This window comes from Acromyrmex echinatior, chromosome 9 (genome assembly GCF_024713525.1).
Source record: "Acromyrmex echinatior isolate Ae372 chromosome 9, ASM2471352v2, whole genome shotgun sequence".
In the NCBI taxonomy this organism is placed as follows: Eukaryota; Metazoa; Arthropoda; class Insecta; order Hymenoptera; family Formicidae; genus Acromyrmex; species Acromyrmex echinatior.
Window position 1 is genome coordinate 14,063,515 of NC_141860.1, and position 27,968 is coordinate 14,091,482.

The following is a 27,968-nucleotide window of genomic DNA, read 5'->3' on the forward strand; positions in this document are numbered from 1 at the left end:
ACGCGCTTTTCTCTTGTTTTTGACATGATAGGATTGGATTTATTGATGAAGACATAACTTAGTGCTTAATGACTTAGCTCACTTGCACATAAAATTTACGTCCGATAATATGTTTTAAGATTAATAGCTACAAGAAATTCAATATGATTTCATGAAACGAATAAATTCCCAGTTTCTCAAATTAAGTTATATTTCATGCGAAGCGAAGATGCTCTGTTAGTGAATTTATATTTAAACTCGTGCAGAGAGAGAGAGAAAAAGGATTTCTCTCTCATAAAGTAGATCACAGATATTTGCTCGTGTTCGTATGCACAGATAAATGCACGCTGTACGATTATGAGTGTAAACTCAAACCTACTTTATTTGTATCGGGTTAAATTTAATCTCATAATAAACGCCTATGTTTAGAATATTTCAATCTAATTCTTTATCTCGTTTTATATTCGTGTCAGCCTGCACTTTGAAAAACACTTTACGCTCGTGTGTCAGTAAAAAACTTGTAGGCACCATTTACGATAATATTTATGAGTTACGCGGTAAATGTGAATAAAAAGACGGGAAGAAGTGCATTATATTGTCATATTTAGGAAAAGATAATTTTCTTATAAAAGCTACATTTTTAGCACTTACGAGTCCTTTTTGTGCCGAGTTCGCGTTCGAATCTGCCGCGGTAGGTACTCGAGACGTAGCAGTAGAGGAGTATTTTTAAAGAGATATCGCCTTCGACGAGAGCGGCTACGATGTTTAGTTGGAGAATGGGTGGTCGGGAATGGATGATGGCGAGGAATCCAGGCGAGGAGAGAGTCGCCTGTGCACACACGGGCTCCGCCACTTGTGGGTCGCTCGTGCAAACCCTGGCCCTCGAACCTACGTATGTACCAGTCGTCCTTCGCCGGTTAGACCTACTCTATATTCCGCTCGACTCGAACGTTACCGTTACCCCTACCTCGTGGCAAGCTCTCGCACCTCGGCACCTGTAACCTGTAACACATCGCTCGAGCGATCCTCTTCCGGATCGCATCGTCCTTTCGCTGTGTTACTTCGTTCTCTCTTTCCTCTCTCTCTCTCTCTCTCTCTCTTCAACTATATCTCCTTCGAGCCTCTTCTCCTCTATCCATTCCTGCGATCCTCTCCGATCGTAGGCTAACCTTCTTTGCATACCCATTCGAAGCATACGTTATGGAATAGATAGGCGATGGGGAGTCTTATGTAGGACCGTACTTACGTTTATCCCGACCGATGTACCGAGATAGAGGAGGGACGTGTGCGACTGCTCACACTCTCGCGTATACCTTCCGAATGGATCGGAGCCGGTGAGCTTGTTTGCTAAATTGATCCTTGAACAAAGGCGAACGATGCAGCGCTTGATCGCTCCATTTTTGGGATGTCGTATGCGGTATGTTGAAGGATTAGTTGGATGCAGTGTCGATCGAACTCTTGGAGATTCATTAATCTTGGCTCGTTAAACGCCTCGTTTTTCGCGGTAAATTAGCGGCGATAGGGTTGTTTTATTTCAAGACGACGCTCGATAGGTATGCAATTCGTTACGTTATATACGGTATCAGTGTATCAAATTTCATCAAGATCGAAAGAGAGGCGTGTATATTCCTTCGATCGGCATACCTCTGATCGAGGCAGCGACACGTTCTCAGACGTCAATCGACTCTCACTTTACACCCCTGCTACATCGCTATATCACTTAGGGTTAATACCCATTTATGCGCTGTATTCGCACATGCCTCTTCCGCTGCACTTTCAATGCTAACATGTGATCTCGCCACTCTGCTATCCATAGTGCAGAGTTGCTTCCGTCGGACTGTCGAAATGTATTTTGGAAATCCATTAGCGAGTACGTTACACTGAATAAATTATGCAATTGAGCAGGGCGTTGCCAGCAACGATGTTTCCTCGCGTTAATGCAATTTGCGCATTAAGCACTTAAAGGAATCGAATTGAGCGCGCACTGTAAACTTACATTATCACTTCATATCTGGAATAAAAAGAATAAATTTAGCTTTATCGAAACCTAAATAAATAAATTATTTGTGCTGTCCAAACTTACTTAATAACAAACATATTCTTAATGATCACCAGTTAGTACATATTATAAATGAACTACAAATGAATTAATTAAATCTCCCGGAAATTGTGCCAACCATAATTTATCTCTGGTACTCGTATAAATAACTGCATTTATTTTGAGAGTAATCAAGTAAACGCGCCGTGTTTGATGAATCACGAAATTAGCCTCTATTATTTACAGCTGTTTCGTTGGAAATGAAGGTATTTAATTGTAAAACATCTAAAACACTCATCACGTGTACCTGTATATGATGATGTGTATACCGATGCGATTTTATAGATAATATATTATGAATTGTTAATGCGCTGCGTGTACGATCGTGGAATTCGAAATGAAAAGAAATTATTTAATTTGAAACTGATTGATTGGTTATTTTCGAGCATACTTTCTAGATCATATTTACATTTATTTAAAATTTACATATGCAGTAATCAAATTTACATCTTTTTTTTTTAAATACAATAATACCGCTCTTGTGTTTATTTTTAGCATTTTATTTTGTTGTTAGGAGGGCTATTTATTATTTATCAATATGAAATCACAAATGTGCTGCACTAAGATCGACTTGAAAATTAATCACTATAGATACGGTTCGCCTCGGGCGATTATCAAAATTTATTTCGGAAATCCATTAGCGCGTGGTTCACTGCGTCCACGATAAATTATGCAATTACACGGTATTGCCGGAGGTTGCATCAGCGGCGAGCCTAAGGCTCTTAAGGGCTAAGACACATGAAATTTATTCATGACCCTTGATTTACCGGTGCGCGGTATTCCATTTTGCAATGATCGATTTCACGAATTCCAATCAAATCTGTATCATACGCGAAATCGAATATTGTAATATTATACATGATCTTTCAACTGATTTATGATGCAGCTGCATCTCTCGACTACTCGATTTTTAATTATTAATGTAATTGCGCCCAATATGGCTTACTTGCCGTTTGTAAATAATTACATGGATTTTAAATCTTCACTGCACCCATATTAAATATTAAAAATGTTTCATGTTAACATTCAGAAATGTTTTCTATGAATTTAAAATCTAACCACTAGCTTTTAATGTTGGACTCACAAATTCGCAACGCCTTAGCCCACATATAATTAAATCATCATTGCACCAAGATGTAAATGTTGAAAATGTTTCATATTTTCTCTAATTAATGTTAAGAAATGTTTTTCATTTCTAACCACTAGTTCTTACACGTTGAAGAAACGTACGCTGAATCGTACGCTTAGATATAGGCAATATTGGATAAAGTTATTTTTACATTACTCATTTCGCTAATACAAGAAAATACGTACAATAATATACACAAGACTGTAAAGGTCTGCAAAACACCGTAACCTATAAATGGATAGGGAGCGAGTGGCATGGAACTCTTAAAAGCATGTCTGAATAATTTATTCGGTGAAATAGTAGCACATTTGCGATACATAGCGGGAAAAGATTGCCTCGACGGCAAAATTCAATGACTGGCGAATCTACCGGATTATCGTTCATAACACCCTGATAGGGTCGGTCCCTAACTGACCTCGAAAGAAGGGATGTCACGAGAACAGTAACGAAGCAGCACGTCATCCTATTCAGTATGTATCCGGTGTGCCGGTGTTAACACCGGGCGGAACCGCCGCCGCACGATTCCGGAATCCGGCGAGAGTCTAATCCCCGCGGGAACAAAGTTCCCTCTTAGTCAGGACCGAAGCGTAATTAACGTCCGTACTACGTGACCAGCCAATCGGCGACTCTCGCGAGTCATAGTTGTCACTGGCGGAATGATCACGCGCGTCGGCAAAGTCGATATCGATCGTCGTAACGCGACGCTCGCTCAGGCTCTACCATGAATTTACATTGCAAATCGATCGTTAATAAATTGTCGCTCGCACCATGAGATCGTCGTTGAATTTAGATCGATCATTATAATCGTTGATTGCAGCCCGACCGGAATGAGACCCATGAGGAAAGGAAATACAAATCATTCCTTTGATCCTGAATCGGCAAAGCTATGCGGTTCGCTCGCGGTTTCTTGCGAGCAATCAGAATTAGATTTCTTAGAAGACGATCTATCTGGATTTTTTTCTTTAAAAAATGTTCTCTCCGCAAGAAAGTTCAAATTAAGAAATGTAAGATGATAGAAATTACATTTCTTACTATGAGATTATTCGATACTATATAAAATTGGATAACAGAGAAAATTGGATTACTTTGGTAAAATGTATTATCCGCATTGACAGAAAAGTGAGACATTTCGAAATTAGCTACCTTTCAGTAGGGGATTTAAAAAATTTTGAATTAGACAACGTATTAATTAGGATAGTAAATATGCACTTTCCTTTCATATTTATTATATTTTCAATTATAATGTATGCTTTAAAATTGTATTTTTAAAATTCGAATAGATGAATTTAAGATGAATAAGATGAATAAGAATTTTTTTCTATAAATGAAGTCACACAATTAAAATACTTAGCTTTTAAGGAAAAATGGCATAACTTCAAATAAGATATTTTTTTATAACAATTTCAGCATCGACAACAATCTTATCTAACTAAAAAAATGTTTTTTTTTTTAATAAACAATCGTTGCAATTGTTCAGAGGACATTTCTGCTTTCTACTGATAAATTAGGAAAGCTATCTCTCTCTCTACAAACGTGTACTGTTTTTTATCAGTCGTTTTATAAGATTGATTTTCTTTAATATCTCAAAAATATATATTAATTTTCTACTTGTGTGTCACTTTTTTTCATCAATGTGACGATATATTTTGAAATATATAGAATGTCTTAAAACGATCGATCTCAATATTAATAACAGATTCTTGTCGATTCGAGCCTCAGACTCTAAAGCATTCCCAATAATTTTAAGTTTTAAAAAATAGATGGCAATGAAATTAAATTAACAAAAACCTAAAAAGTAAAATATATTTACACGTATATGAACCATCTGTTTTTATTATGTAACTAGATTGGATTAGATCTCCGTTAATATATTAATCTTTATGATTGCGAAAGATATCGCTACGATAGATATCGGCAAGCAGATACATATATATTTCTACTACTAGTACGATTAAATGTTTCGCTTGTCAGTCTCGCTTATCGTTCTACCGTTTCGCAAGAGATACTGTCGATCAGCATCCAAATCGCATTGATACTGGCCAAAGAGAGAAGAATATAGCAACTTCGTTCCTCGCGAGCTATATTTTTCCGGATGGTTTACACAAACCCACACGGACCTGTCAATTGCATCTCGGGAGTCAGATAGAGATCGACCAGTGCATCCGAATACTATTCAGTCACATGGTATAACATGATCGCGTGCGTGTATGTGGGATAGACACGTACTTACAGCGTGGCGAGTAGAGAATGGAAAAGAGAGAGATAGAAGAGGAATGCGGCGAGCGGGGGGAGAGGGGAGGGAGAAATACGGGGAAGAGAATGAGACTCGAGAACACACAGCCGCATCTTCCAGCTCTGTGCGACCCGGTTTGCCATTCGCCCTCCAGCTAAATCCAACTCCATTGCGGCCATCCGGAGCCCTCCGCCTTCATTCGTTCTCTTCGGGAATATCATTGAACGGCTCCAGAAATCTGGAACGTACGCCCGACCCGACCGCCACTCTCTGCTTCCGTCTTCTTCTTCTTCTTCTTCTTCCCCTCATCCTCTTCTCCATCCAGTCTTTCCATCTCGAATTAAAACGTCGGGATTCATCTCTTTCTTTCCCGTTCTCTCCGCTGTCATGTTCCCTCCTTTTCTCGCATTCTATCTTACTTTCATTCTATCTTCTTCCCAATCGTTGTGCGGAACTGGAAACGCCTTGACGCGTTGCATTTAAGGCACCTCGTTTCTACCTCCCCGTTCTTTGCTAATGGCCATAAGGTGATACTAAGAAGTTTCTCTCGAGATATACAGACAAAGTCTGCGAGAAGAGATGCTCCAGAGATGCTCCGGCAGTGCATCTAACGTTGAATCCAGCAAATTTTCCAGCGCTATTTTTTTGGTAAAATCTCGGTACGTGTAAACATGGCTTTTCACATTTACCGCAGGCTGAATTTGAGTCGAAAGTCCCATGTACACTCTACTGTTTATTTATTTGATAAAATAGTAGACAAATCCAAAATATATATTTACGCAAGGATCACGTTAAATATTCAGCTTCGTTGTACGCGATAGGACATAGCATGCACATCAATTTTACACGTTCGAAAATTTTATTAAAACATATTTTTCTGTCTGCATACTGTAAGTGTCGCTCTAATATGGATGTAAAAATATATTAAACTTTTTTGACAGACTGTCGATACAGTTTTTATTTCGATATTATTCAATTATAATGATTACGTTCATCTATAATATAATATATGTTTATCTATAATATATTAAGCATAGTTAGAGAAATCATATTGTGTAAAAAAAATCATACAATTAATCCATTTAAAAAAGTGAAGGTGAACTTTGAAGTCTCAAAAAATATGACTTTGAAATTTTTTGCTCATCATAATATGTGCCTCTTCGAATCGAACAACTTTCCCTGTATTTTCTCAATTAAATCATCAAGAACAAAACGGAGATATTTTGAACGATCATTTTTGCACTAAAAATTTATTTTTAAACGTCGTTCTCCTGTAAGTAAATTCCTTTTCTTGAACAACTTGTGATGATAATACAATTATAAAATTTATTAAGAAAATAGTACTAAGTGAAAAATAGACCGATAATAATGCAAGTAAGAAGTAAATAATACAAAGAAAAAAATCCTATATTTAGTCATATTCTAAGATCGAAGCGGATCTTAGTTAATAATACACTTTTTTTGTCAGAAGTTTCAAGTTCACATTTTGACTGAGGTGATATTTCTCAATAAGTTTTTTTTGCAATATTTTAAGATTTATTATTATTATTATTATTATTATTATTAAATTGACGTTCAATTTAATTAGTGATATTATTATCTCAGCTTCAATTAGTGATTGTATTTTAATTGCCACAAATCGATTCGGTGCGCAGTTTATAAAATTGAAAAATATATTTGAAAAAGGACCTCGCATAAAATCACAGGATTTTGGCCCTCGGTGAAATTGGCTGAAATTTTTAGTATGTTACAGTTCTTGATTCACTGATCAAAAGTGTGCATAGGCACAAAGTCTAAAATGACTAGGTATTTTTGTTGTAGCCATTTAAAGTTAAATTTTATTTTATTAATGCCTCAAAATCAGTTTCTCTAATAAATCAAGAGATTTTAAATAACAATTGCCAACCACTCTCACCACCCCCTTCCACCCCCATCCCCATTCTCACACGTACGCTCGCACGCATTTTTATATGAAAAAGGTGCATAAAAAAATCGAAATTTCGTGTATGTTTTTATGTATGCATTAATGATACATTTATGATTTCGCTGGTTCTCAGAATTACCCGGAATGAACGACGTGGACATAACAGGCGTTTCATTCCTTTGAGGTGCTTGATATTTTTTTGTACATGGAGAGATTGTACTTCGCACACGGAAATAAACATTCGGATCGTGATAATCAAGCACTTCGTACATGAAAGGTAAATGGATTCACGCATTTCAAATGATACACGTGAGAGGAATCGTAAAAATCTAGCACAATCTAAATACATAATAAAAATGCGTGCGCGGGCGTAGTATCTGAGAATGGGGATAGGAGTGGAGTGGGAATGTGGTTGGGAGTGAAGGTGGTGAGAGTGGATGGCATATTGTTATCTAAAATCTTTTAATTTATTACAGAAACTTGCTTTTGAGGCATTAATAAAATAAAACTTTAAAAGGCTATAACAAAAAACTAGTCATTTTCAAGCTTTGTGCCTATGGACACTTTTGATCAGTGAGTGAAGAACTATATATAGTTTCTAAAATTTCAGCGAGGGCCAAAATCCTATGATATTGTGCGGGGTCCTTTATGTATAATTAATTCTGTGACGATAAGGTCGGAGTCAAATATGAACTCACTTTGTCAGTCAAAACATTTTTTTAATTTAATTCGAATATTAATTTATTAGGTTTGAATTCTTTAAATTGGAAATTGTAATTTCAAAAATATTATTAGAATCAACATCTACTTACACCGAATATGGCTTTCGCTTATACGTATTGTGTATATCTGCTATCTATAAATACACAGAAGTAAGTTTCATGTTATTATTTTTTACCTATTTTATATAGGTGATTAGATGAAAAATTAACAAAAGAAGTATTGGATAGGATCCCATCTTTCCAGATACATTTTGAAAAAAATTTTACCATGAGATTAAAAGATTAAACGCCAAAGTAGCAAGATTTGCTTTGACCAAATATAGGAATCTTTCTTTTATTTGTACTATTACAAAAAATTGCTATGTGACAATTATCAAATGTGCCAATACGCGAAAATGTGTGATATGTGACTGAAATTAAAAATCTGATAATGTGACGTGATGATACGATCTACTGATAAAACATCTGGTATCGCATATTTCGAACATTTACTCGATCGCACAGTATTGACATTCGTCACACTTTAATTTTCCGCTCTGTTCTTCTTTACATGTCTGCTATCGCGCAAGCATACATACAAATCATGACAACATAGAAATTCTCTGCCATTCCCAGTACGCAGGGTTTTAATTTTACTCGGTTTTATAAATCGCTCATTTGAGAGGAATTAAATCGAAGAGAGTTAAACGCGCAATCATTACATCCATCATTACTCAATCGGCTCGATCGGCATCGTCCTCTTTCGTTTCTTTTAAGAAGACGAGCTCTGAAGGATACCGAGGGAAAGATGAACGTTTCACCTCTCTCGCGCGTCAGCAATCTCGTCTCTCCGGAATCATTAATCCGATATTTAAGAGATTAAAGCAGGCCTCCGCAGGATACCTCTCACTTTCTACCAGGGTACCTGCGTGGTGGTACCTCCACGGTCCATCGACAACGGAGATAGAGCAGGATGTTTTAGCCTTCAGGATTGCTAATCGTGTTTAAGAATAAACTTCGCAATCCACCTCGCCACTCTCGCCCTCTCTCGCCTCTCGGGCACGACATTCGAGTGAGAATACATTAGCATGATTACTTTCCTGCACAATGCAGGCAGCTGCGACATGTACACAAGACTCATCTCTCTCCGCCATCCTCGTCGTCGTCGTCGTCGTCGTCGTCGTCGTCGTCGTCGTCGCCGTCGCCGTCCTCGTTCTCGTCAGGGCCGCGGCAATATATCGTCGCACTTCCTAAGATCGTTTGTTTTGCGACTGAATTATTCAGTCGCGCTTGACGCACGAAATCTTAACGGAGTGAGGCCAGGTAAGCGAAGCTACGCTAAGCGAAGCGAGACACGGCGAGCGAAACTCAATATCGACCTTAATCACATTTCGTTTCCCATCGCACCAGCGGCGGTTTTTTCCCCCATGTCCGCGGCGAAATTCATTACGAAAATTGCTTTGATGTTCGATACCATCACGCTCGCGGATGTCGCGGCAACAGCGGTACTCGATGATGCGTGCGTCGAACAAACTATACACTATTATTATAGTAACAATGTGACTGTGGAATACTATATAAACTAAGAGATTCTCGAAATAGTTGATTCAAACGACAAAGACGAACGATCGAATGAGCGTTAATTAAAATGATGCTGGAATTATATCGATCACTTGAATTCATCTGAAGTGTCTTTGTCTCAATGGCGAAAAAATGTCTTGTTATAAAATATTATTTATAGATATTGTTTAATATATTTTTTCTTTTTTCAATAATTATTCTTTACTCTTAAATATGCGATTCTATTCAAGAGTCGCAATAAAAAAATATTGTATTAATTAAAACCTTAATTTTTTTAACACATTGTTATAATAAGCTTTTTTTGTTTAATATTTATTTGATTTCTACTTACTTGTTTCGAAGAATTGTGACTAAATCCATGGTCATATAATGAAAAAAATTTCCGGTTGAAAATGAACAAATCGGAGGATTTTGATCGTACCAATCAGAATTCTGGTTGAATTTAATAAATACGATCAGAAAATTTTAATGTGTCCACTTTCAATCAGAATTTCAATTAGATAATGCAATTAGATTCTTTTTCTAGTGTAATGTTCTCAAATATTAGAAAATAAAAAAAAATACTATACAATATGTTCTTAATAATAGCGACTTCATTGGGGTGTAAAAAACCACCTCTTCCCCAATGATCGTTTATGATCAAAAAGAAAAAAATAAGCGCGCGACATTAATAAGAGAATAATATCGTTATTTTAAAGAAATGATTCTCATCAAACTCATTTCATAAAATAAATAATAAGATATTATAAATTTTACAATCGCCACGAAAAACAAAATTATCGATATACTGAGCTTATAAAAAATTCGAGTACAACGTTCAAAAGTTCGACATTATTCGGTTCCATAAAGATTTGATTTTCGAGATTCGTCTCCGCAATTTCCAATCTCTATCGTTATTCACATGCGGTATAAATGTGTGGTGCAAGGCCAACTGGTCCAACTAGATCTTTATGAGACCCTATCGATATCCAGTGGTCTCACTGTTCACCGTCTTCATCCTCGTCGTTCTATCCTGCCAGCGAAGAATCGGTAACCGCCTGGAGCTCGTTTAACGGAAAAATCTCAAAGGCATGGGGAACTTCTGAATGGTTCTTTGATGTTGCCAGTCGGCTGTACGAGTCGGCCCACTCCCTTCGGGCCTTCTCCACCGCGCCTTCCACCATCTGTCTCCTTTACTTGTCCGCCCTCGTTCGTCTTTTTCCCCCTTTCCCCTTTTTCCTCTCTCTAACGCCTCACCTTTCTTTCGCTTTGACCATTTGCACTCACGTGTATGTGTGCAGCAAAAGTTTCGAGGCTACGGAGCTTTTATTCCTTGCCTGGTCGAACCGACAGGAAGTTCGCGGATAAAGCTCGATAATAAACCTCGGAGTGTCAAAGAGACGAAAATTGAGGTCGGTAAGGAGTAAAAAAAAAACGCGAAAATAAATACAGGCAGAAAAAGGACTCAAGGAAGCAAACGTCAATAGGAGAAACAGGGTAAGTACACAAATAATAGTCGTGCTCTCAATGAGGGGATGCTTAAAGGATTATCGACATTTCGAATATAGAAGGTAATTTAAATAAATGAGTTACGATTATTCGGCGAAATAATAATCCAAGTTAGTAAATAGTTAAGTAAAAGTAAATAGTTAAATCACTATTTATATCTTTTTCAGGCATGGTTTTTTTATTGTATATATTATTAATATAAAATTTCAAATTTATGATAAAAATTATCAAAGTTATCTAATTGTAAGATGTTTATTCTATAATTCGATGCACTAGATATTTAATATGAATATTTCATAAAAGCTAGATTAAAAGTAGTTGACGATAAACGGCGATATATTAAACGAAAAGAAAAAAGATAAAGATATTAGGAAAGAGGATCAAATATCGTGAAAAGACCAGAAAAGAAGGAGCAAAGTAAGAGAGAGAGAGAGAGACTAACGGAAGGGAAAAGATATAGGATATGGAGAGAAGAGCGTCTTGCGAGAGGGAATTTGGTCGTAAAGCGTGCCAGCCAGCAGCTGAGAATAAATTGGAATGTCGTCGAAGGTGGAGGGATGGTAGGGTGAGGGTAGAGGAGGATAGGGATGGGCTAGAACCCATTGAGGATGGTGCCCCGGGGAATTGGAACGAGACGAAACGCGGCTCGATGGCTTTGTCCATGTTCCACAGCGCGCGATATGTTCCGACTGTATTTTCACCAGTCGAGTGATTTTTTTTGCTCCCGTAGAAACGAGAAGAAAGATGCGAATCATCTTCTCCCTCGTGGGGACGTTTAATCGTCCCCGAAGCCGCCGAAATTTATAATCCTGCAAGATAAAGTAGCTCGTTGACTAGCTAAGAGTCGAATACCGAATCGTGTCGAGAGAGCTTAAAGCTCGTATTATTATATTTTGATCCACGAATGTATTGTGATTATTTATTCAACAAATTGAAGAGAATTATGTATGAAATATATTGACATGTTTTCGAAAATAAACCAAATCTCTCTCTTTCTCTCTCTCTCTCCATTTACTATTCTTTTTCCAGAAAAGTAACTCGTTATCTTCATTCGTTACTAATTTTAAAAGATGACTTATTATTTAGATGACTTAAAAAGTAACACGAATCATTACAATTTCAATTATTATTATCATTGAATTTTGATAACCTCGTTTTAAAATGGCAGCTAATTGTTTTAGTCGTTAACTAGTTCAACACAAAATCTATAATAATTATGATAATTGTGTTAATTGCAACATGGTCAAATATAATACTTTCTCCTTTTGAAACTCGCTTATACATGTATGTTATGTATTGTACGTGTACAAAGTATAAAAATAGGTAACTATTCGTTACGTAGCACATTGTAAGAACAATTTTGTTAAGGAATCTAAAGTTTGGCTAAATACGAATCTGAAAATTTCATTGGCTCATCCAAAATAATTTTGCAGGAATCTTAAGCACGACGAGCAATGCTGCAAAATATTCTAGCAATCAATTTTGTCATTCTTAATTATTTTGATAATCCAGTAAAATTACTTTTCAAATTTATATCTAAATTTTTAGATTCTTCAGTAAAATTGTTCTTTCAGTGCATTACGAAGAAAAATAACTGTGCTATTATTAACGTTACAAATAAAAGAAAATGCAACGTTGTGTTATCCATGATAACGATGTTACAGGTAATTCTAGCGATAAATTTAATTAATCGTCATAAAAATGTTAAAAATTCACTGTTTAATGACCTATGTCACGAAATCAACGATGAAGATACCACGCTACAATGTATCGGGGTCCATTTGAGGTCTGCTTTGTACTTTTTCTTATGCGGTAATATTTATCCTTGGCGCTGCCGTAAATAACGATACGCCGTGCCATTAGCCCTGAATCGCGCGGATGCACAGAATTTACGTATTTCATTGTTAGTACGGCGCAATTTCGCTTTAACGCGCCGCCGCTACCGGCCACACCGCCAGCGGTGATTAAAACTTGGCGATTTACATCCCTAACCCGCGCTACGCTGCGCTTTCCGCCTGTTACCATTAACGCCCGCCCTAACGATTGCTAACGCCACCGAATATATATTCTTTCAACATGCTTCATCAATCGCCCTGCTAGCGCCTTCCATGAATTGTCATTAATGAATTATGAGAATTGTATGAATTTCCTTTTTTTGTCTTCCTTTCAACATTTAACGCATAACATTGATCATTGCGCGTTTCAAATATTGTTCGAAACTTAAAGTCTCAGTCTAGTTGCTCAATTCTCTCTCTCTCTCTCTCTCTCTCTCTCTCTTTCTCTCGCTCGCTCACTCTGTCTTAAATCTTCTAGTTAAACTAAAAGGGAAAGCTGTTTTTTGAACAACTTAATTCCACGACTTGTTACGATTGAACTGTTTAGAGATTCGCTTTTGCTGCTAAGACATTTGAATGTACGAAACAGCTATTCGCGAAATTGCGAGCTCAGTCTCGCGAGTTAATTCCCGACCTCGAGGAGAGTTGCGCGAATGTTAAAGTCGGCCGCGAATCCAAGCGAGTAATCCACGAGATGTACCTGCCGGCAATAACGGCCCATCTTTGTGGTTTAGGAAGAAACAACGGAGGGCAGTGGCGGAAATAGACCTCCAGGGGACATAAGCATAACTTGAAGAAGCTTCTCTCCTTAAGATGTCAGCATTTTGAAAGCAAAAATTAAAACAAAAATTATTTATTAATGATCATATTTTAAAGATTGTAAACTTCCCAAAAATAAATAGTCACAGAAGAAATTCAATAAATAAATAAATTTGATTACTAAAAATTCAACTTTGCTTAGGAATAAATTTCTTTCTTATACTATATGTAGTAGATGTTATTATTCTAAAACTAATCTAAAAAGCAATCCAACTGCTAAGCCTTATTTAATCCTTCATTACTTGTGTGGAGTATTCAGGATTCCCGCCTTACAAATTCGCAAATATTTGAATGATTACTACATTTAGCACAAATCATTTTAGAATAAAAAAAATGTTTTATACGTATTTTTTTCTAAAAGGATGTAAAATATTATCAATCTTTTTCTAATTTTAAATCATTAAAGAGAAAAATAAAAATTGAGATATGGAGAGATCAGAAATACTTCACGCGAATAATTGAGTTAATAAAAATCATCACGCGCGAATCAGGGTAGGATTAATTAATTTAGATTATTGATGTGATAAAATTTGAAATACTTGGAATCTTTTTAGCAATTAATAAGCGAATGGCGGATCGTTGTCACGACTCCGGAGTCACGCTCGAGTATGATTGTCCGCGTAATGTCACGTCCTCGCCTCTCGTTACTTTTCGCTATTCGCCTGTCAGACCTCGCACGGCAACATCTTGCAGCTGCCGGTTCTTGGCATTGGACTACTTTCCGCGTTTATTAAGCCCGTGATATATGGCGCTGCCTGGCGAGCGCAGACGAGGTGGACTACCACCACTCTCGTACGACAGCCAGTGGAAAGCTTCCCGTGGGACAAGTTACAGACAGTTCCGCTCTCGTACGCTTCGCGAAAGCGCTTGGCATTTAAAGGGACTGCTGATAGCAAGCTCCGCGTTTGAATAATCACGGTAAACCAGCGGGAATACCGAATGGCGCTTCCCGAAATTCCTGGAGCCGTTTCGAACTTGCGAATTAGGGTTTCGATAAGACCGAATTCGACGTATTTGACCTCATCGTATTACGTGCTACACCATGCTTTTCGAACAATTTCGACAATTCGCAATAGCTGTAACAAACTATCCTCTTTCCTTCAAAACTATAAACACATTAATTATTTCTGAACTACAATATAAATTATGTTATTACGATAATTTGGTTTTTCTTGAGACGAGCATTTAGATAATAAGAGCTTGCTTTCTATTTAATTAAAAATATTTATTTATCTAATAGAAGTTTTATTTCATTTGAATGTTAAGAAAGGATTAATGAGACTTTACACTAAAGAGGATTATATGAATACGTTGAACGAAAGGTAAAAAGAAAAATGATGGAATTGCAGCGAAGCTTATGCAGCCATATCATTATTATATTAATGAGATTATGTATTAAGATTTTGTCAATGGCGAAGCCTTTAAACATTACACGGCCCATTTTCTTTGCATGCGTCGGCAGCAGAAAAGGAAGCCCCGTAATATCTTTGCTGACTGTTTAATACTGCGCCAGTCACGAAACTGCTTTGCAATTATAATCCTTCTCTAGCAAAATTTTAAACTGCATATATAGAGTTATTCTATCTCTTACAATCTGTACGTTTTTGCATTTCTTATTTCGTTCTTTCAATTTGAAGTTCTGTTGTTTAAAGAACAACATCTCATTGCCGATATCCTTATTTGCAAAATTAGCGCAATGTTACTACCAAAGCTCTTCGAAAAATATCGAATTAGCGGAAGAAATTAAAATCAATCATAATAATTAATGAAAATCGACTGAGAAATGGTCGACACAAATAAACGAAAAAGGCCATATTTGGTTGTAAAGTGGAGATTGTGGTCTAATAATATTTATGCATGAATTTTACAATTGCCAGTTCATAAAAACAGTACCATATATTTGTCGATCTTGAAATATATTGTTCTAAATTGAAGTTGGAGTACGTAATATCACAAATTAATTTGACAAACAATTTAATATTACATTTGAAAATGCTGTAAAAAAGTTATTGCGGAAAATATCGTCCAGTACTTTAAATTTCTTACAGTGGAATCTCACTCCAAAAGAATAAAAATACAACCACCATTGAAAAAAAGTGAAAATATTTCACGTCTTGAAAAAAAACAACAATGATTTAAATCTCACTTCTTTTTTGGAGTGACATTTCACCCCTTTGGGAAAGAGTGAAAATTGTCACTTTTTCTCAAGAAGTAAAATATTTTCACTTTTTTTCAAGAATGGTTGCATTGTCACTCTCTTGAAATGAGATTTCATTGCAAAAAATTTAGAGTATGCAGCCAAGATTTGACTTCTCTAACCTTCCGTGGAGATATATTTTGTAATTCAATCATAATTAATATTTATCGTAATAACCAGTAAAAATTAGAACTTCGGACTTCAGACAACGTAACTAAACCATAGTAAATTAAAATTTATCGGCGCATAGCTTCACACGTTATGTGGATCGATTAGCAATCGATGAGTTCCGGGTTTGATTCCAGCTCTCGCTCCATATATTATTTAAGAGGCTGATTTTCTCTCTATGAATAAGGAACGTGAATTTCAAATTAGTTATTGCCGATTCGATTGAAACGTATGCATAAGATATTTTCCGTGCATAAGATTTCATTGATATTTTTTGCCGGTTTTATGTTTACATCAATACATATAACAAATAATAATAAATAATGTACATGTAACAAATTTTGAAAAAAATTAGAAAATCGAATTTATTGTAACAAAAATTTTTTTCTCTTTTTATTTTTTTCCTATAAACTTTTCAATTTCAAAATTAAAAAACATTTAATAAAAATAAGATTTTACACAAGAAATTCAATATTACGAAAAATCATCGCATCAATTTTTAAAAAATTATTTTAAAGCTTAGGAAATATCAACTTTAAAACATTTTATTATTATTATTTTTACCTCATCATGTTTCCACAGCGTTTAATAGTAAAATGAAAATATTAAAAAATACTAATTTTCAATTTTTATATAATTTAGAAATAAAATGTAAAAAACGATACCAAAAATAAATACACAGTTTTTATCTCTTCTCTTTAAAATTCATTATTTCAAAATCTACGATTTATCTACGATTTTTTCACTGAAAAGTTATAAAAAATTTGTAAAATTTTTGAAAATATATTATACAAATCGAGAATATTACAACAAAAATTTTTTCTCTTTTTATTTTTTCATTGAAGTAGTTAACTTTTTGTGAGATGAGAGAAAATCGCAAGTTCCCGAATTTATGAGTGGTAATGTAATTACATATACCATATAGAGCGAATAAATCAGTGCTCAGTATTATTGATCGTGGGACATGGGATTCTCTTCAATACTTGATGCGGATGCCATGCGTATTATATCTGTGTAACTGAAGCCGAAGTTCACCAAAGTGAGATTCGCAATTTCAGAAAGCGAAATTAAAATTAATTTTGAAACTATGTCATGACAATAATCAAGATTGGAATAGAAAGAATCGTACTCTAAAAATGTCTGGTTCACTCGATTTATCTTAAATTAGTTTTAAATGATAAAAGGAAATATATTAAACGAATAATTTGATTTAATTCGTAGTTAATTTAATTACTACGAATTAGTGTCACAAAAAAAAGACGATATCCGTTGATTTAAAATCCTGTGCATGTTCTTTAATATTTTACAGCTGCTAAATTCACACATGTATGTACCATGAGCAGATATGGGATTCTTTTAAATCTCATGGGATGCTCTTCGCGAAATAGGAAAGCATGAAAGGGATGGGGAGAGAGGAAAAGAGAGACGATGCATAAAATCCACAGACAAGGATTTAAGAGCCCGTTGCGCGCAAGGATGCGGCGGAACTCCGCGAAATGTCATTAATACGGCAAAAGGTTGTGTGTGCTCGTAGTGTAAATTATACGATTATAGGATGATGTTGCTTTTATATAGAAAAATGTACCAAATGATACAGAAAAGCAAACCAAGAATCGTCTTTACACAAAAAATTTGTTGTGATATTATTTTTCTTTTTTATTGTTAAATAAATTTATGATTCGCAAAAGGAGAAACTATATTAGTCTTGAAAATTTTAAGAATATTTCTACTAGCATATTGTTGCTAGGTATTTGTAAAAATAACATGCGTACATTATTATAATATCGGATTAATGATGGTTCTATCGTTTCCGAGTCGTAGATGCGATCTGATGGTATATGACTTATTCAGGGAGAAGATAAAGTTCTCGTACGACCGAACGAAAACTTTAGACCTTAAAAGATGCAGAGGATCCTATTTCACTTGTTCGTTATTCTTGTTGAACTGACTTCGACTTCCTTGGTATATACCCATCGCAGACAGATAGACGGATAGCGGCGCGTCCGGGAAGTTCTTTCGTAATCCCTCGAGATCATCTTGCTGGAAAAAGATATCAAATATGCAAAGGTGTAATCTAAATAGTAATAACCAACAAGCTAAAATATCTCACTTGACACCTGTGACGTATTTGGCGATTGAAATAAATTTGCAACTTAATTTGCTTAGAGAATAAATAACGAACGACTATATTATATCATATACAGGCTTGCCTATAAGTATAAAGCATTAATTTATTGCAGTTTCTTGCTAAATAAAAATAATGCGTAATAAAAATTAAAGAAAGACTAACAAAATATTAAAATTATTATAAAAATATATATTATTTTTTTAATATAATATATATATATAAAACTTTTTTAAATTTTATTTTCCGTTAGATATAGAACATTTATGTCAGAGAATATTTTATATTTGTGGTCAAGGCTGTACCTATATTATACCGGCTTGAAAATTATTAAACGGACAAAGATTTGGAAGAAAAACATACATTTACCGGAAATGAGTCAAATATCGAGAATAGTGTACGGCATTAATATCTCTCTCTCTCTCTCTCAACGTAGTAATTAACTTGGTAGTTCGATAGAAACAAGTCACCAGACTTTTACTCCGTTTTCTATTCGCCAAGAATTTATTCCAGGAGTATTCGTGAATAATTTGCACCGCACTGACATCGTTTTCTATCGTTTTACTCTCACTAAGAGCAAACAGACGTCGAGTTCCGTTTTCTGGCAGCATTCAACGAAGTCCACAGACGACTTCCACCTCGTCGTTCGAAAAACGACGGAACGCGTAATAGGAAGAAAGGAAACGTGAGAAGGAAGCTCTGTTGCGGGATCTCTTGCGCGATTTCGTGACTTATTCGTGATTTCGATATATCTCGATGACGGCTGAATGCACCACGATCGTGACTATACCTGTAATCTAACGAGGTTGTCTCGTATTCCTGGGAAATATCCAGGCATCGAGCACCGCTGCCGATCAATTCAAGATACGTAATCTAATACGTCACGATTTCTTCACGTCACGATGAAAATTCTTTCTCTTTCATATCGGGTGTTATACTGCGAAAGTAATTGTTTTTGAATACTATTGTAAAAGTTTTTATACTATATACATACATCTCGCTAGAAATTGATTAATCATACATATTATTTGATTAATTAATTAATTAACATCTTTTCATAAAGTAGGTATATTAATGAGATTATTTTTATATAACAACCTACAAATGGAAAAATTGATGAAATACGAGCAGAAAATGGAAAAAGTACCATAAAACTTTGTACGCAGTAACGCGCGTTTTCTAACGTCAATCAACCACGTGGAAGTAATTAAATATCGACAATTTCAATTTCATGCTCGATGTACATGGCGTTTAGTTTTGTAACTGTAACATATTGAAAAAAAAAAAATGAAATTTCGATTGCTTTGATACTTGATGGCGATGAATGATTTTTGCCAAGGACCAGCCGTGTTCGACATGACTCTTCGATGATTTCTCTTTATTTGATCGAATACACAAGGGGAACATAAAGTGTTGCACAATAGGTTAATATTGTACGGTAGTCAAATATCGCAGTCAGGAATGTCAGTCCTCCCCCTTTTCTCGTTCTCTTTTTCGCACGGTATTTTATTTTACACTCGCGGCAACGTTTAATTTCCTTCTCCCAGGCAAATTCGTTGTGTCGGAAAATTTAGTGGCGTTAGTAGTCACCACCTCACCGCCGGTTGCGAGCTCGCGTGACACGATGTAAACATTGAAATTTCCTATGCTTCGATACACAAGGCCGACCGGTTAATCAGCCGCACGAGCGATTTTAACCGAACGGCGTAGAAGAGAACGCATCTGTCTGCGTCGCCGATTTGTAATGGGATTTAATTTTGAGAGTTATGAGATAAAAATGGTATGATAATATAAATAAAATAAGTAAGTAGAAAGTCCCAAATAGGGACTCTAGATCGAGACTAGATCTTGCTAGCTAATAGTATAGGATTATATGTATTTTAACATTTTCCTCTATATGTATAAATACTACGCGCCGAATATTGTTGACTTGAAACACTTGAATCATAAATTAAAGCTGAATTAATAATATAAAAAATTAATTCGCTTGTCGATTTATTAATTGATGACAAATATCTTAAAACATTGTGAAGAACTTATTGCAAAAATGCACATATTATCCTAGTTAGGATAATTTGACAGTTTATATTAGGTGTTGGAATTAATTCGTAGCGTTTTACAAGTGATGGGAAGTACTTTCATTAATGTATTTTTTAATGCTCATGTGAAATAAATAACATTCTTTCATTAAAAACGCTACGAATTAATTCCAACACCTAATATAATTAGAGGATGTATATAAAATATTTATTAGACGTCAAACCGATCTTCTTTACTTATTTGATTTATTAATATAATCTGGGTTACTTTATTATTGTTGATAATATAATCTTCTCATCGATAATGTACGTTCGCAGTCATAGAACAGAACGAATTGTTAACGGTGAAAAGAATTCATAGAATATCGATGACAAATAAAATTGTAATAAAAAAATTGAAAATAAAAAATAGTCTAATTTATTCAAGTAATCGAATTTCACGGGCAGTAATGTTTTAATCACGACTACATGTACACCAGAGAAAATGTCAGATTTTTTTAATTTATTATTTCTGCTTTCTGATTAAATGTAATTGTAAAAAAACGTAAACAAATTTGTAACTCTTGCTATATTTGTAGTTTTATTACAAAGTTCAGCTTAATCGAGTAATGTTTGTTTAACATTTTGTATTTAATTAGATTGACTGTCGCTGAAAATTTTTGAAAAGCGAACCGCTGCGCGCTGTTCGAACACGTTTCGATTATCCTTCGGCCGAGGAGACATTATCCGCGATATAGCGTTATATTTCGGTAACCGCTCGCGAGAAACTCCTTGAGCACATTCGACGTCGAAAGCGTCATCGACATCGTCGTCGTCGTCGTCGTCGTTATAATTCAGTTTACGGAACAAGCACGGCGTAACTCGTGCGACATAAAATAACTTTCCATGTTCTCGCGAAATAGGCTAAAGCGAGTTAGGGGATGCGGAAGCGAGAGAATGGAACGGGAACCAAGAGTGACGGTCCCGTCGAGAGTTGGTTTACCTGTGGATGGATTACGCGCAGGTCGCAATCGTCGTCCAAGCCGAGAGGTCCGTCCGAGAAAACGAATTCCAACTCGCGCGGAAAGTCTTCCTTTACCCTCGCATCTCTCTCTCCGAGAATATCGTTAAAATGTAAGGCTCCGATGCGCGAGTGGGCGCGTCAGGGCGACAAATGTGCAAGTTTCAAAACTGAGTTTCGAGAGCCGCCCCCCCGAGGGTGCGAAAACGTGCGAGGGTGAAGCACCGCCGCTGAAGGTTCGCGAGGACGCGGACGGTGGACAACGAGAGGAGGTGGAGAGCGAGGACGAGGAGAGCTGGGTGAAGGGTCGAGGCACACGAAGGGAGTAGGATGCCGGGAGGAATGGAGGGAGGGGGAAAATGGAGGGGCAAAGGGAAACTACCCCAAAACCCGCTATCTCGATTGGACACCTTGGGGTGCGCGTCTGGCGTCGGTAGTCGTGGTGGAAGCGAAGGGGGCACCCCCCACGAGGTGCTAATGTCTGGCAGCTTAAATCAACCCCCTCTCGCTTCCACCTCCCTCTCTACTATCGCCGCCAACCGCCATCGTCGTCGGAAGCCCCGAGGCGTGGGAAAAACTTTCTCGGTGTTGGGTAGGTAGGAAGGTAGGTAGGTAGAGGGCCAGAGCCATGTCCTGCTCTTTTCGCGAAGAATCGCGGTGTCCTTATTTCTCCACTCTTCTCCAACCCTCTCTGCCCTCGTTGCCCTCTGACTCCCGCTATAATTCCAGCGTCGGTGCATAAGAACCGCGGAACAAGGATCCGTTTTCGCCAACGAGGCGGGAGGGAGAGATAAGTGCCGGCAGAAGAAGCGCGTCGCGCGGCATTAATTAATTCAAACTGCTTTTCCGGCTTCGACATTTAATGCGTGTTTAACGTTTGCATAATTAATCGGCCAACGTTCGGGCGATAGCCTATTCGGATAGACCTCGGTAAATGCGAAAAGTCCGGCGTTGTGTAACACAAGAAGAAAACAGTCAACGACGTTAATCTCTTATTCTTTTCTCGGCCTCTGCAGCCCGATAATCGTAACCAGAGTTAGCAGAGATTGCATTTTTATAATTCTTTTCAACAACGACTTGTCCCTTCGGCCGGAAAGAGGTATTCGAGTCTTTGAAAGTTCGCGGAAGATTCGCGATTGCAAAACTTTCTTTATTCGCGACGAATTTTATGCGGCTCTCATCACGTGAAACCCTCCAAGTCGGAGCATTGTTGCTACGTCGAATTGATTCATATTGGCATTGATATTCATATCTCTGCTTTACTAAATCCTGCACAATGATATCATATCCGCTAATAATATTCGCCGCCGGAGATACGAAGATGAGAACGCACTCCGAGATGTTCCATATGAAATTCACATTCTAGCCCCCAGGCAGGCAGACAGGCAGGCAGGCAGGTAGGTAACGGAGTTTAATAAAAACTGTTCGCTAACTATGAGCCATCAGCCATTGAAGTCGTTTCGTGAAGAACGACGTCGAGTATCTCATAGGAATGTAGAGGCGTGCAGGAATTAGGTATATCCGTGTATACGCGGATGTATATATATACATATAGACGCATATATACGTGTCGGATGAAGCATGATGGCAGAGATACATACACACTCTCTCTCTCTCTCTCTCTCTCTCTCTCTCTCTTCTCTCTCTGTTCCTTCGTCCGGTATGACGAAGAGCTATTTATCTTCGCTTTACGAAGCTCCGAGGGAAAAATGGCGCAGCTTTGTAACTGGCAGGGGGATGTTCGCGAATCGGGGCAATTTCGTCGCAGCCAGTGTAACGACAGTCACGTTCTAGGACGAGGACGGAGAGACGCTCACGGCAAACAAAGTAATCTCGCCTAGATTCGACCGTTTCGTATATGAAAGAGACACAAACGTGCCATAATGTTGCCATGCTGAGGCACTTTGATGCCGGTCTACGTCGTTCGCCCGGCAATTTTATTTGGCCCGAGCGATCCGAGTGCGTTTGTAAAGGGATTTGCGTCGAAATCTCGTTGGGACGGATTGTTAGCCAAAGAAGAGATGCAAGCTCCGAGATGGTTACGGCGCAAATTTCAAGATTCACGGAATATTTAAACTCGTTTCTTGCAAGTCTCATTGTCTTGCTATTTTGCAAGCTTATTAGTCAACATTTATTACAAATTCTTTTCCTTTGTACTAAACATATAAACGTTTTAAATCAGTTAAACTAATTAATAAGCATAAGTAAACAATACACAGTTGGAAAATTTGTGTTAAATTTAACACATTTTACATGTTCCACTCAATTTTTTGTGCAGTTAATTTATCATAAGATGAATACATGAGAAAGTAACACAGTAATATTATGTAAAAAAATAACACAATTTGTAAATAATCATAGTTCTTCATTAAATTTAACATTTATAATATGTTATAAAATAACATTTTATTTATCTTAGAGTTTACGATTTTAAAAAATACTGTTTTTATGTTATTTATTTATTTATTATTTTTTTATAAATTATGTTATTTTAATACTAAGAAATATTGAATATCAATTAATTTACAAAATATTCAAATAATATTCAATCACGTAATGTTAAATTCGGATATATTAAAAATTCAATACAAAATTTTTATAAGAATTGAGTGGAACCTAAGATAATTTCTAATACAAATACAAAACGTTTTCTATTACTATGTATGAGAACATAATTAATGAATGATGTACCAATCTATTTAATATTAATATGTTTTTAAGTATTATAAATAAGACAATCTTAGCCAATAACGTTAATTATTCATTTTGTACAACTTTATTCAATTAATACGAAATAGTTGATTTCGAAAAAGTTGATGTAAGTATTCGTTGATAATTATTAGCTGACTCGCTATTGCGGAGTTAGCTAATTAATGTAAACTTAAAAATCTCTCTATATATATATAATTGAATATCTCAATGATTTGTCTGCAAATATTAGTGTTTTCAAGTTGAAAAGAGGAATCTTTTGTTGATAACATCATTTTGTACAATTTTATCCCATTAATGAGAAATACTTTGAAAGAAGTTGATATACATCGAACTGTCATCAATGGCGATTCGCGTTCGGGGAATAAATCTTCTGTACGGCATATCAAAATTGATTATTTGTAATACAAAAGAGCGGCAAAGAATATACATTACAAACGCTAATGAAAGCGCGTTCGTCTTCGTCATCGCGTCGCAGATCACAGAATGAATGAACACAGAGACATAATGGGCAGGTGCACAATGGCGCACAATCGGCCAATGGCTATAGAGTATCTGTTATAGCGCACAAGCACAAGCAGGAAGACCTGCGTAAAAAGGACAATAGGGCGTGTTATCGAAACAAAAAGGAACTCTCGAGGCTCGAGGAGCGAAAGGAGTAACGAGCGCGAGTCGCGAATTAACGGTGAAGTAACAAGTCAACGAGACGCGACGTGACTCCAACGAGTCCTTTTGTTCTTCGCGAGCTCACTCATCTGACTGTACCCCTATACCGGATACCAGCAGCGCAACGGGGTGAACGTAAAGCCGTACTGTGAGAAATCTGTAAGAAAAGATCAGAATGTAAATGTCACGTGCGATTACGAGCAATTGGAAGCCGATGGATCAAGACGTTTGGACGATTGATGGTTAACGGCGATGCTCTTGAAGTGATCGGTCATAAAGATTAATGTCGCAGAGCGATCGTCGCATACGAAGCCATCGATATCGAAGATAACGGAACGGTTTCCCGCTTCGGTCGACTGGCAAATAAATGCGCAGAGAAGTTCTATTTGAATCTTGCGTCTCGTGCACGATCGAGTGTAACGATATCCGTGTACGAAATGTCTGACTGTACTGAAATGTAGCGATCGGTTTCTACTTCAATTCTTTCTTAGAAATTTATTCCATTTCTCTCCTACAAATTATTTTACCATATGTTATTTCTTTTATTCCGTTTATGTTATTTTCTCTATTTTTGTATTATATATATTATTTTACTTTTTTCTTCATACATAATAAAAAGCCATTTTGTATTTATGTTAAAACTGACCCTCGTTTAAATTTTCGTATTGAATTTCTAACATGGAGTATAGCGAGACTATTTCGTTCATTTCTCACGGTACTGTTTGTTTTTGAGCAGTATACACTGAACATTTAAAAGTCATATTTGTGCTTCCAAGAAGCAATTATGGTTATAAGGTAGTTATAAGCACGTTACTGCAAAAAGGTACTATTTGTTGCCGTAAATTTTGTATTACTTTAAGATTGAAAATGACGGAGCAGCTGCCCCGGTCTATCTGAATGTTAATTTAACAGAATGTGATTGTGTTATTTGATTATTTTAAATTGATATTCATCATTTTTCAATGTTAAAATAGCACAATTTATCAGCAGGTGAATAACAAAAATAGTGTATTTCAAAACATAAATTTTCTGAGATAAATAAATAAAACGTGTTATAATTTAACATATTAATTATATATATGTATATAAATGTTTTTTTAATTTTATTGAAAAAATATGCTTCTATAATTTTTGTTTACGAGAGTGCAATATTTTTTGTGTTAATTTTTATATAATATTTATATATGTTACTTTTTAATACATTTATCTTATTTTAAATTGACACAGTGAATCGTTTGGGACACGTATAAAATGATTTAACACACATTTTCCAACTGTGTTATTTTACTGTAAAGAGATTTTATTTACAATAATTATTTAATCAATGTGTTGTATTAGTTATGAGCGGCATTTATTCATTTATTGTATTACAGGCCGACTGACTACATCGGCCAATTTTTTACTTTGCTTTTACCATAAGAGAATTTCACTCGTACATATATTTTTTGTGCAGTGCGTAACATAAATTTGGCTATAGGATAGAAATGATTTAATTCAATCTCACGCGTATTAGTTTTCTGCCGCGCATTCTCGTTCATGAGCTTCCCAACGACAGCGTCATTTGTTCCAAACGGGATCGAAGTTCCACCCCCGCCCTTATCCTTTTCTTTCCTCTCCATTCTTCTTTGTTTTCCGCCTTCCTTCTTCATTCGATGCCCCGACAAAACTTTTCTACCCGTGATATATCGCGTTACGAATGGGGTGCCACGGGGACTATATTCCCGAGTAGCTGTTACCCCGTTAGCTTCTTCGCCGTGGCCCGCCCACGCGATTTATCTTTCGCGGCTGCGAGATTCCAGTCTCCGCTCTCCTTCTTTCTCACTCTCTCTCTCTCACTCTTCTTCTCTCGTCGGTTTCCGTGCAACGTTCCGTTGCAACCAGCACATAGTTGCATCATTCGTGTAGTGGAGCCCTTCTCCTCGATCAGCTTTCGAGGTCGACGTCTCTTCCGGGCATATTTTCGTTACGTGCCCGCGAACAGTGCGACTCGAATCTTCTTCGGAAGCGGTTCAAGTCTATTTACGAGAGTATCCGTGATCACTCGAGGTCGACGTTTCAGCTCCAATTTCAGTCGTATCTGAGAATATCCTGCCGATTGTCTTCGATATTATACATTGTTAAACCGCTACGCGTTTCAGTTGGATTATTGATTCGACAAGTCGACAACATGTTCCACGTGTCCGTCTCGTGGCGTTAATCATTAATTATTTATTAATTCCTTGACAGCTTACATGCGTTAATTATAGTCTAGTTTCGCTCTCGTTCTCTCTCTCTTAGATTACATAATTCGAATCCAAAATTAATATCATATTTATACAATAAGTGAAAAGAGTGAATTGGCCAAGATCGCGGATATTTCTATATATCTTATATGTATGTTTTTACCGAATATCAGAAGTGCCAGATATTCAGTGAAATGTTTATCTTTTATTAACACATTCATGAATGGTTTTGTTATAAGCTACAAGTTGCCAGTCATTTTAAATATTGATAGAAATGTAAAATTATCGAATTCGATAATTTCAATCTAGAGAGTAATCTAATAATTTCTAAGAAAATTAAGGTAAGATGATAATTTATTGATAATTTTCGTAAAATTCGTTGCTCTTAATTTTTTAGTTTTACACACAAATAAGCTACATTTATGTAATTAAAATTCGCTCGTTTTTTGCAATGCACAGTGTAAAGAAATGACAGTCTGAATCGAGCGGTAATAAAGTTTATATAAAGTAATTTAATCGCATACAAACAGTGAATATCAGAAAAACTTAATGTAATAAATCGTACATTTCGGAATTCACAGCGTTCTTCTTCAGCGTTCATAAAATATGTTGCAATATAGATGTAATATAGATGAATAATCTTACGGTCAGCGAGACATAATGTGATATTGTTTCGAAGAATCGATTCTCCTGTTTTTATGTGAATTGTGTTTAAAGAGAGAAATTCATTGTCACAATATATCGGAAAGTCATAAAATAATAAAAGTAAATTGTCAAATTGTTTTCTATTGTCCATCTTTGTATTAAGTCAATTTAAATATTCATAAGATGATTGAAGTTGAATTTCTACTTACAATATGCGAAAACAGGAGCATCTTACAAATTCTTACAAAAATGCAATGACGATGTGATCGGACAATGCAATCGATTTAAAGAAAAAATATTTTATGATACCTTATATAGCTAAGGTTTCGTATTCCGTCACTGCATTTTTTAATAAATCAATCTTCACAATTGATTACAGTATCTTAAATACGGTAAGCTTCTTCATCAAA

At 36.2% G+C, this 27,968-nt stretch overlaps 1 protein-coding gene and 1 long non-coding RNA gene across 4 annotated transcripts in view; one reads left to right on the forward strand and one right to left on the reverse strand.

Moving 5' to 3' along the window:
- Positions 1–21,256, reverse strand: part of LOC147908647 (uncharacterized) — an 81,175-nt gene extending 59,919 nt beyond the window's left edge. The window contains exon 1 of the long non-coding RNA XR_015546165.1: positions 631–21,256. This is a non-coding gene — a long non-coding RNA (uncharacterized LOC147908647). The remainder of the gene's footprint in view (positions 1–630) is intronic.
- Tmtc2 (Transmembrane O-mannosyltransferase targeting cadherins 2) overlaps positions 1–27,968 on the forward strand; it is a 290,264-nt gene that overhangs the window by 36,232 nt on the left and 226,064 nt on the right. The gene's annotated exons all lie outside the window — the stretch shown is intronic.